Source organism: Capricornis sumatraensis, chromosome 4 (genome assembly GCF_032405125.1).
Source record: "Capricornis sumatraensis isolate serow.1 chromosome 4, serow.2, whole genome shotgun sequence".
NCBI classification, from domain to species: domain Eukaryota; kingdom Metazoa; phylum Chordata; class Mammalia; order Artiodactyla; family Bovidae; genus Capricornis; species Capricornis sumatraensis.
Window position 1 is genome coordinate 75,991,995 of NC_091072.1, and position 11,289 is coordinate 76,003,283.

The window sequence follows — 11,289 nt, forward strand, 5'->3', positions numbered from 1 at the left end:
AAAGAATGGAGTTCAAAGCACAGGAAGGCTCACTGGCATAGTGAGCAAGCAATAAACATGTTGGCCGGCCATCTGGCTGGTGGTCCATGATGCATGTTTGCATGATTGGCAGAGGTATTGTGACAGCTGATGATGGCATAAGGCCTTCCTCTGTCACTGTAAGTTCATGGATAATTCACTTGACTTTCTTACCAAAAAGAAAAAAAAAACCAAATCAAGAAAACTAGATGGTGTCTAAAGTCTATTCCAGCTGAGAAATTCTGAAGATTGGGGGACAGTCTTCCATGGATATCTCTGATACTAAATGGAAACCTAAAAAAAAAATTAAAAAAAAAAAAAATGGAAACCTTTTCGCCTTCTGTGTCAACACAAGCAGAAGTGGCCCCGGAGATGCTGGTTTCACAGAAACCAGATAGGAGGAAGCCCTCAAATTGGAGGCAACGGCTGTGCACATCAGTGACTCCAAGGGATTTCTGTGAAGTTATAATATCCAGTGTTTACACTGTACTCTCAGGATTTAACATGAGAGTCCATGAAGACTGTGCTATTCTCTGAGCTTTTACCAGAGGATTTGGATAAAATCAAGTCAAATTTGGAGCACCTTCTGTGTATCAGAGAGATGGTAAAGGAAAAAAGAGGAGAGATAAAAGACAACCTAGAACGTGTGGAACAATAGACAGAGGGTTTAGTCTAGAACAAAGGAAGATAAAGCGTCCACCTCTCCCCCCCGAAGGGTAATTCAGGAGGATGATAAATACGAATCTGATCTCTATTTATGGCTTTTACACTCATGAGTTCTCAGAATGGATAGTTTTAGGAGAAAATGGAGTTGAATGAGAATAATATTTGTCTTCACCTGTGTTCTCTAGGCCAACAAGAGATGCTCTTAGTGGAGGCTGCCTGAATGGCATCCTTTCCAACACTGGAGCAAAAGCCACAAATATGGTTAAGGCTTCCTGGGCTTCCCTGAACTTTGTCCTTCCTTTAGAAGATGCAGAGGTGGTGCTTCTGAGCAAGGAAATATCCCTATAGTCATTCTGTCCAACAGGAAGATTTCTTGACTTTGCCTCCAAATTAACAATGACCAGAGGGACTTGATCTCAGCTCTAGACCTTAGAGAGTGTTGATGGTCCCTGGAGAGGCCCTTAGATAGGAGGCCTGCACTGATTTAAATGAGTTCCTGGGCCAACTATTTCTTCCCTGTGTTATTCTTATTTCAGTGAGTTGCATCATCTAACAGGTACGCTTGGGTGGCCAAGAATTTCTCAAGATAAAAATATAGAGTTCTAAAATTTCTTAGTTCTAAATCTTGGAATTCCTTCCTTCTTCTCTTCTCTTCCCTCCTTCCTTTCCTTCTGTTTTTGTTAACTGAAAACAATATTTGTTTATTCGTTTGATATTTTTTAGAAATTTATTTTTAGTTGAAGGATAATTGCTTTATAGAATTTTGTTGTTTTCTGTCAAACCTCAACATGAATCAGCCATAGGTATACAAGTATCCCCTCCCTTTTGAACCTCCCTCCTCTCTCCCCCCCCCCCCACCCATCCCACCCATCTAGGTTGATACAGAGCCCCTGTGGAGCTTACATTACCATATGTAAAATAGATGGCCAACGGGAATTTGCTGTATGTCTCAGGAAACTACTTTGGTATTTTTGGTTGCACTGAGTTTTCATTGCTATGTGCACACTTGCCCTGGTTGTGGATGGTCGGGTCCAGCCCTCTGTTGCAGTGTTGCTTCTTCTTGTGGTGGTTTCTCTTGTAGAGCACAGGCTATAGGCACACAGGCTTCAGTAGTTGCAGCACAGGGTTTGATTAGTTCTGGCTCATGGGCCCTAGAGCTTGCAGGTTTCAGGAGGTGCACGTGGGCTCTGTAGTTGCATCTTGTGGGCTCTAGATTGAAGAACTCAGAAGTTGTGGTGCCTGGGCTTAGGTGCCCTGAAGCATGTGACGTCTTATCTGACAAGGGATTGGACCTGTGTCCCCTTCACTGGCAGGCAGATTCACATCCATGGGGCCACCAGGGAAGTCCTCTTTTTGTTAAATTTAAGTAATATTTATGATTATAGAAATATAATGATAAAAGCTGGGCTTCCCAGGTCGCATTAGTAGTAAAGAATATGCTTGCCAATGCAGGAGACTCAAGAGATGTGGGTTAGATCACTGGGTCAGGAAGAGCCCCTGGAGGTGGTATGGCAACCCATTCCAGTATTCTTATATGGTGAATCCCATAGATAGTGGAGTCTGGCAGGCTATAGTCCATAGGGTCACAAAGAGTTGGATATGACTGAAGCAACTGACTGTGCAATGATAAAAGATACAATATGGAAAAGGTATTTTAAAAGTGAAAAACTATATTAAAGATATTTTCTTGATAACAGGAGAAAATACAAATTTATTATGTTATCCAAAATTGATTCATTAATTTATTGTAATTCTCAAAAATCCAAATAGATTAAAAGCTGTAAGAAGTTTTGGGTTAGCAGATGTAAACTAGTATATGTAAAATGGATAAATAACAAGGTCCAACTGTACAACACAGAGAAGTATTTCAATATCTTATCAGAAACCATAATGGAAAAGAATATAAAAAAAGAATGTATATATGTATGTATTCCAGAATCTTTTGACGTATAGCAGAAATTAACAGAACATTTTAAATCATCTAACTTCAATTTTATAAAGGTAAAAAAGCTTAAAAAATTTAGCAGTCATAAAAACTTTTTATTATTGAAAAATTTAAGGATTGTTTTTCAATCACTAAATCGTGTCCAGCTCTTTGCAACTCCATTGATTGCCGCACGCTCAGCTCACCTGTCTTTCACTATCTCCTGGAGTTTGCTCAGATTCATGTCCATTGTGTTGGCAATGCCATCTAACCATTTCATCCTTCTCCTTTTGTTTTCAGTCTTTCCCAGCATCAAAGTCTCTTCCAATGAGTTGGCTCTTCGCATCAAGTGGTCAAAGTATTGAAGCTTCAGCTTCAGCATTAGTCCTTCCAATGAATATTCAGGGTTGATTTCCTTTAGGTTTGACTGGTTTGATCTTAATGTCCAAGGGTCTCTCAGGAGTCTTTTCTAGCATCACAATTTGAAAGCATCAGTTCTTGAGGGTTCAGTCTTCTTTATGGTGCAACTCTTACAACCATACATGCCTACTGGAAAAACCCTAGCCTTGACCGTACAGACATTTGTCAGAAATCGATGTCTCTGTTTTTAATATGCTGAGTAAGAAGAATAGTGTAATAATCCTTCTGTATCCATTATCCAGCTTCAGCATTTATCAACTCATTTACTGTTATGCACCTTCAACCACATGGAACTGAAAAATGTGGTCTCCATATTACATGAATAGTCAAGTGTCTAAAACATGGACATGTTCAAAGGTAGAAGGGAAGGATAAGTATTGATGAAAAATTATCAGTCTTTCCCAGGGATACTGACTGAATGATGGTTGATTGAAAAAATACCTAGGAAATAACAAAGCAACAATATCGATGGAACTTGGGTTTTTAACTCTGGACTCTCTAATACATCTCTGGACTTGGGAGGAAATATTCTTTTATTTTGTTTGATGCATTTTATTTTGGGATCTCTTCTGTAACAGCTTACCCTTTATCTTTCTAAAACAGATTGCCTAACTAACTCCAATTATCTCCAATTTCCCACCGCCAAAAATAAGGTTGCAAAAACCAATTTTTTAGTGCCTTCAGAAGTGTTTCTTTTATATTTGAGATGTATGTTAGGTGTTCTCTGAGCTACAAATGGTAATAGGAAATCTTATTATGAACTGACAAAAGTAAAAAGTAGAACTTTTTTATTTTGCAAAAGCTTAAACTGCATACTCGGAAATATATCTGCATTTTAATACAAGTTACATAATTCTTAGTCTTTTATCAGTTCAGTTCAGTCCAGTCACTCAGTTGTGTCCGACTCTTTGCGACCCCATGGACTGTAGCATGCCAAGCTTCTTTGTCCATCACCAGCTCCTGGACTTTACTCAAACTCATGTCCATTAAGTCGGTGATGCCATCCAACCATCTCATCCTCTGTCTTCCCCTTCTTCTCCCACCTTCAATCTTTCCCAGCATCAAGGTCTTTTCAAATGAGTCAGCGCTTTGCATCAGGTGGCCAAAGTACTGGAGTTTCAGCTTCAGCATCAGTCCTTCCAATGAATATTCAGGATTGATTTCCTTTAGGATGGACTGGTTGGATCTTCTTGCAGTCCAAGGGACTCTCAAGAGTCTTCTCCAACACCACAGTTCAAAAGCATCAATTCTTTGGCGCTCAGCTTTCTTTACAGTCCCACACATCTATATGACTACTGGAAAAGTCATAGCCTTGACTAGACGGAACTTTGTTGGCAAAGTAATGTCTCTGCTTTTTAATATGCTGTCTAGGTTGGTCATAAGTTTCCTTCCAAGGAGCAAGTACCTTTTAATTTCATGGCTTCAGTTACCATCTGCAGTGATTTTGGAGCCCCCCCAAATAAAGTCTGTCACTGTTTCCACTGTTTCCCCATCTATTTGCCATGAAGTGATGGGACCAGATGCCATGATCTTAGTTTTCTGAATGTTGTGTTTTAAGCCAACTTTTTCACTCTCCTCTTTCACTTTCATCAAGAGGCTCTTTATTTCTTCACTTTCTGCCATAAGGGTGGTGTCATCTGCATATCTGAGGTTATTGATATTTCTCCCAGCAATCTTGATTCCAGTCTTTTATAACTTCATGAAAATAATGAATTAGGCTAAAACGCACTCTAATATTTTATAGATTCAGGAAATAAAAACATGCTTTTACAGGGGAAAAAACAACTTGCAAGTATGCATTTTAAACATAAGTGTCTATAGCTATAAAATTCTGTTCTTGGTAGCATTTATGTTTTGGGGGAGTCTCCCAGTCTTCAAAGGACAAAGCAGAGAGCAGAATCAGTGTAAGATGTCCACAGAGTTTGTAAGTAGAGGCTCTGAAGATTTGCAGCATCCTGATAAGATGCCTTCAGTTCCTTAACATTGCACAGAAATTATGTGATTTATGTTGTATATTTCTTGGCTCACTTACCAGTTATCCTGTCATTTTCTGCTCTATTGATCAAATACTGAATGTCTATACATCTGAGCAGAGGACCCACAGGGTTGCAGTCAGTCAAAAGAGCAAACTGACAGCAAAACCTTTGAAATTGTCGAAGATACTCTGTTTGTCTTTAAGGATGTCCAGACAGATGATTCCTGGACTGTGGATGTTGCTGTTATAGGTTCTGGTGCAGAACATTGTATTATATTTAAAAAATTTATTTATTTATTTATTTATTTTTGACTGTGTTGGGCCTTCGTTGCTGTGTTCTCTAGTTGCAGAGAGCGGAGGCTACTCTTTAGTAGTGCGTGGGCTTACTTTCTTGTGGTGCATGGGCTTCTCATTGCAGCGGCTTCTTTTGTGGGGGAGCACAGGGCCTAGGGTACGCTGACTTCAGGAGTTGTGTCATGTGGACTCAGTGGTTGTGGCTCTTGGACTCTAGAGCACAGGCTCAATAATTCTGACACACGGGCTTATTTGCTCCCAGGCACATGGAATCCTCCCGGATCAGGGATCAATCACGAGTCTCTTGCATTGGCAGGCTGATTCTTTACCACTGAGGGAAAGCCACACATTGCTTTATTTAAAATAGATAACCCAAAATGACCTACTGTGTAGCACAGAGAACTCTACTCGATACTCCATAATAACCTAAATGGGAAAAGAGCTTGAAAAAGAAGAGATGCATGTATATGTATAATTGAATCACTTTGCTATACACTTGAAACTAGCCAAACATTTTAGCCAGCTTATATTCCAATATAAAATAAAAAATTTAAAAGAAATATTTGGTGTGGACAATAAGATGAAAATGTGATATCCAGAAAGAGCATATCACTTTCACATACAGAACCTGATGGACTAAATGTGGTCGATTTCCACTCATCAATGTTGTTTCCATTGGCCCAGCAAGTTAGGAGGGGAGAATCAAGGTAATTTCAGCTAGCTCCTTCTGAGTTCTTATGTTGCTAGTGGATAACTTAGCAGTGGTTTTGCTAGAGTGTGGTGCTTTTCTTCTCCTGGTGGCAGAAATTTTTCTCACTTGTTTTTAGGCTTTGGAGTGGCTGGATTTCACCAGTCCGTGTCTGAATTAGCACGTCGGCCTGTGGCTCTCATCATGAGACATTCACCAGATTGGACATCTTGGAGAAGTTATTTCTTGGAAAATTCTGCTGCCTGCTCAGCCCAGTCCCTGGATGCTATGGTTATTGGAGGAGGTGAGGAAGAGGTAGGGAAGGCAAACAGGAAGCCGAGGAAGTCCATGCCAAGAGTGTGGGACATTGAAAGTTGGACAGGATTGTCTGCAATAAACATTTAAAACATGTTTCCTCAAGAATTTATATGATAATATTTTAGAGAATTATACCTGGATGAATATATCTGGATCATAGTGTATCAGTTCAATTCAGTCGCTCAGTCGTGTCTGACTCTTTGTGACCCCATGAATCACAGCACACTAGGCCTCCCTGTCCATCACCAACTCCTGGAGTTCACTCAAACTCACATCCATCGAGTTGGTGATGCCATCCAGCCATCTCATCCTCTGTTGTCCCCTTCTCCTCCTGCCCCCAATCCCTCCCAGCATCAGAGTCTTTATATGTAGGTATAATTTGATCAAGTACTCATGCAATGGAGATGATGTAACTTTCACTATAATCCTTGTAAGTTTCTTTCATAAATAATTGTTAGCTAATATTTGGTCATCTATCAGGTGTGGAATGCCATCTCTTTGCTGTTTTAACTTAATATTTTTTAGTTGCTATTGAGTTGAGCATCTCTGTATACATTTAACAATTATGATTTATTATAGGATATTGAGTATTGGTCTCTGTGCTATACAATAGGACTTTGTTGTTTATCCATTCTCTGTATAATAATTTGCATCTGCTAGTCCCAAACTCCCAATCCAACCCTCACCCTCCACTTCTCCTAGGCAAACACAAGTCTTTTTTTTAATTAATTAATTTTTTTATTGAAGGATAATTGCTTTACAGAATTTTGTTGTTTTCTGTCAAACTTCAACATGAATCAGCCATAGGTACATATAACCCCTCCCTTTTGAACCTCCCTCCCATCTGCCTCCCTATCCCATCCCTCTAGCTAGGTTGATACAAAGCCCCTGTTTGAATTTCCTGAGCCATACAGCAAATTCCCATTGGCTATGTAATTTACATATGGTAATAGAAGTTTCCATGTTACTCTTTCCATACATCTCACCCTCTTCTCCCCTCTCCTATGTCCATAAGTCTATTCTCTATGTCTGTTTCTCCATTGCTGCCCTTAAATAAATTCTTCAGTACCATTTTTATAGATTCCATATATATGCATTAGAATATGACATTTATTTTTCCTTTTCTGACTTACTTCACTCTGTATAATAGGTTGTAGGTTCATCCACCTCATTAGAATTGGCTCAAAGCCTTCCTTTTTATGGCTGAGCAATATTCCAATGGGTATATGTACCACAACTTCTTTATCCATTCATCTGTCAGTGGACATCTAGGTTGCTTCCATTTACTAGCTATTATAAATAGTGCTGCAATGAACAATGGGACATGTGTCTTTTCAATTTTTGTTTCCTAGTTTTTAAAGGAATCTCTATACCACCTTCCATAGTGGCTGTGTCAATTTACATTCCCACCAGCAGTGCAAGAGCATTCTCTTTTCTTCACACCCTCGGCAGCATTTACTGTTTGTAGATTTTTGATGACGGCCATTCTGACCAGTGTGAGGTGATATCTCATTGAGTTTTTATCTGCATTTCACTAATGATGAGTGGTTCCAAATAGGAAAAGGAGTATGGCAAGGCTGTATATTGTCACCCTACTTATTTAACTTATATGCATAGTACATCATGAGAAATGCTGGGCTGGAGGAAGCACAAGCTGGAATCATGAATGCTGGGAGAAATATCAATAACCTCAGATATGCAGATGATACCACCCTTATGGCAGAAACTGAAGAAGAACTAAAGAGCCTCTTGATGAAAGTGAAAGAGGAGAGTGAAAAAGTTGGCCTAAAGCTCAGCATTCAGAAAACAAAGATCATGGCATCTGGTCCCATCACTTCATGGCAAATAGATGGGGAAACAGTAGAAACAGTGGCTGACTTTATTTTTCTGGGCTCCAAAATCACTGCAGATGATGACTGCAGCCATGAAATTAAAAGACGCTTACTCCTTGGAAGAAAAGTTATGACCAACCTAGACAGCTGATTAAAAAGCAGAGACATTACTTTGTCAACAAAGGTCTGTCTAGTCAAGGCTATGGTTTTTCCAGTGGTCATATATGGATGTGAGAGTTGGACTGTGAAGAAAGCTGAGTGCCGAAGAATTGGTGCTTTTGAATTGTGGTGCTGGAGAAGACTCTTGAGAGTCCCTTGGACTGCAAGGAGATCCAACCAGTCCATTCTGAAGAAGATCAGTCCTGGGTGTTCTTTGGAAGGACTGATGCTAAAGCTGAAACTCCAGTACTTTGGCCAGTCAACTCTTCCACTGTGAAGAGCTGACTCATTGGAAAAGACTCTGATGCTGGGAGGGATTGGGGGCAGGAGGAGAAGGGGACAATAGAGGATGAGATGGCTGGATGGCATCACTGACTCGATGGACGTGAGTCTGAGTGAACTCCAGGAGTTGGTGATGGACAGGGAGGCCTGGCGTGCTGCGATTCATGGGATCGCAAAGAGTTGGACACGACTGAGTGACTGAACTGAACTGAACTGATACATTCTTTTCCATTGGTTCTATATATTCGTTTCCATATATTCATTTCAGAACAGCTGCTCTCAGCTGCTGTTCTGCATGCACTTATGTGTCTGAAGGTGTATTCCTGATGTATCTGTGGAGAGAGAAATACTCCACGTCCACCTACTCCTGCACTGCCTTGTTCTCTCCACAAGTCTGTTTTCTGTGTCTGTGAGTCTGTTTCTCTTCCATATGTTCTTTCTCACATGACTTTTCTTTTTTAGGAGGAATATACTGTTTCATGTCCTTTGGTGTCACACTTAGAACCATGTGTGTATGCCAATTTTATGCACATATTTACTAATGCTTCATTTTGTACATTTCATGTTTAATCCATGTGGATTTCCCTTTCAAGTAACAAAAATGCTATTTCAGATAAAAACAAAATAAAAAAGTCACCAGTTCCTCTTAAATATGTGGGCAGACACAAAAAACCACTTTTGTATAATTTGATTTATAGGAAACATTGAGAATATGTAAAGAAACAGAATGAAAGGGGATTAGGGATTGCCAGGGGCTGGGGGAGGGAGGAATTGGGGACTGCATGCATCAGATAAAGGGTTTTATTTGGAAGAATAAAGTATTTTGAAACTAGACAGTGGTGATTGTTGTATAGTGTTGTGAATGTACTTAATGGTCTAGAATTGCAAAATTAAAAAGGCTTAAATTTTATTATTTTATTCCTTTTTCACATTTACAAGTCTTTACCTAATGTGTTTTTATAAGTAAATTGTAGGCAAATACCATTTATTTTCTGCAGCACCTAGCTAGTTGCTCTGGGCATATTGACTCAGTTCAGTCAGTCAGTTCAGTTGTTCAGTTGTGTCCGACTCTGCGACCCCATGAATCGCAGCACGCCAGGCCTCCCTGTCCATCACCAACTCCCGGAGTTCACTCAGATTCACGTCCATCGAGTCAGTGATGCCATCCAGCCATCTCATCCTCTGTCGTCCCCTTCTCCTCCTGCCCCCAATCCCTCCCAGCATCAAATTCTTTTCCAGTGAGTCAATTCTTCTCATGAGGTGGCCAAAGTACTGGAGTTTCAGGTTTAGAATCATTCCTTCCAAAGAAATCCCAGGATTGATCTTCAGAATGGACTGGTTGGATCTCCTTGCAGTCCAAGGGACTCTCAAGAGTCTTCTCCAACACCACAGTTCAAAAGCATCAATTCTTTGGTGCTCAGCCTTCTTCACAGTCCAACTCCCACATCTATACATGACTATTGGAAAAACCATAGCCTTGACTCGATGGACCTTAGTCGGCAAAGTAATGTCTCTGCTTTTGAATATGCTATCTAGGTTGGTCATAACTTTTCTTCCAAGGAGTAAGCGTCTTTTAATTTCATGGCTGCAGTCATCATCTGCAGTGATTTTGGAGCCCCCAAAAAATAAAGTCTGACACTGTTTCCACTGTGTCCCCATCTATTTCCCATGAAGTGATGGGACCAGCTGCCATGATCTTCGTTTTCTGAATGTTGAGGTTTAAGCCAACTTTTTCACTCTCCTCTTTCACTTTCATCAAGAGGCTTTTTAGTTCCTCTTCACTTTCTGCCATAAGGGTGGTGTCATCTGCGTATCTGAGGTTATTGATATTTCTCCTGGCAATCTTGATTCCAGCTTGTGTTTCTTCCAACCCAGCGTTTCTCATGATGTACTCTGCATAGAAGTTAAATAAGCAGGGTGACAATATACAGCCTTGACGTACTCCTTTTCCTATTTGGAACCAGTCTGTTGTTCCATGTCCAGTTCTAACTGTTGCTTCCTGACCTGCATACAGGTTTCTCAAGAGGCAGGTCAGGTGGTCTGATATTCCCATCTCTTTCAGAATTTTCCACAGTTTATTGTGATCCACAGTCAAAGGCTTTGGCATAGTCAATAAAGCAGAAATAGATGTTTTTCTGGAACTCTCTTGCTTTTTCCATGATCCAGCAGATGTTGGCAATTTGATCTCTGGTTCCTCTGCCTTTTCTAAAATCAGCTTGAACATCAGGAAGTTCACGGTTCACGTATTGCTGAAGAATTGGCTTGGAGAATTTTGAGCATTACTTTACTAGCGTGTGAGATGAGTGCAATTGAGAGGTAGTTTGAGCATTCTTTGGCATTGCCTTTCTTTGGAATTGGAATGAAAACTGACCTTTTCCATTCCTGTGGCCGCTGCTGAGTTTTCCAAACTTGCTGACATATTGAGTGCAGCACTTTCACAGCATCATCTTTCAGGATTTGAAAGAGCTCAACTGGAATTCCATCACCTCCACTAGCTTTGTTTGTAGTGATGCTTTCTAAGGCCCACTGGACTTCACATTCCAGGATGTCTGGCTCTAGATTAGTGGTCACACATCATGATTATCTGGGTCGTGAAGATCTTTTTTGTACAGTTCTTCTGTGTATTCTTGCCACCTCTTCTTAATATCTTCTGCTTCTGTTAGGTCCATACCATTTCTGTCCTTTATCGAGTCCATCTTTGCATGAAATGTTC

At 40.2% G+C, this 11,289-nt stretch overlaps 1 pseudogene; it reads right to left on the bottom strand.

Moving 5' to 3' along the window:
• Window positions 1–241: 241 nt before the first annotated feature.
• On the bottom strand, window positions 242–7,789 carry LOC138078615 (ubiquitin-conjugating enzyme E2 E3-like; annotated as a pseudogene).
• Between the last annotated feature and the right edge of the window lie 3,500 nt (window positions 7,790–11,289).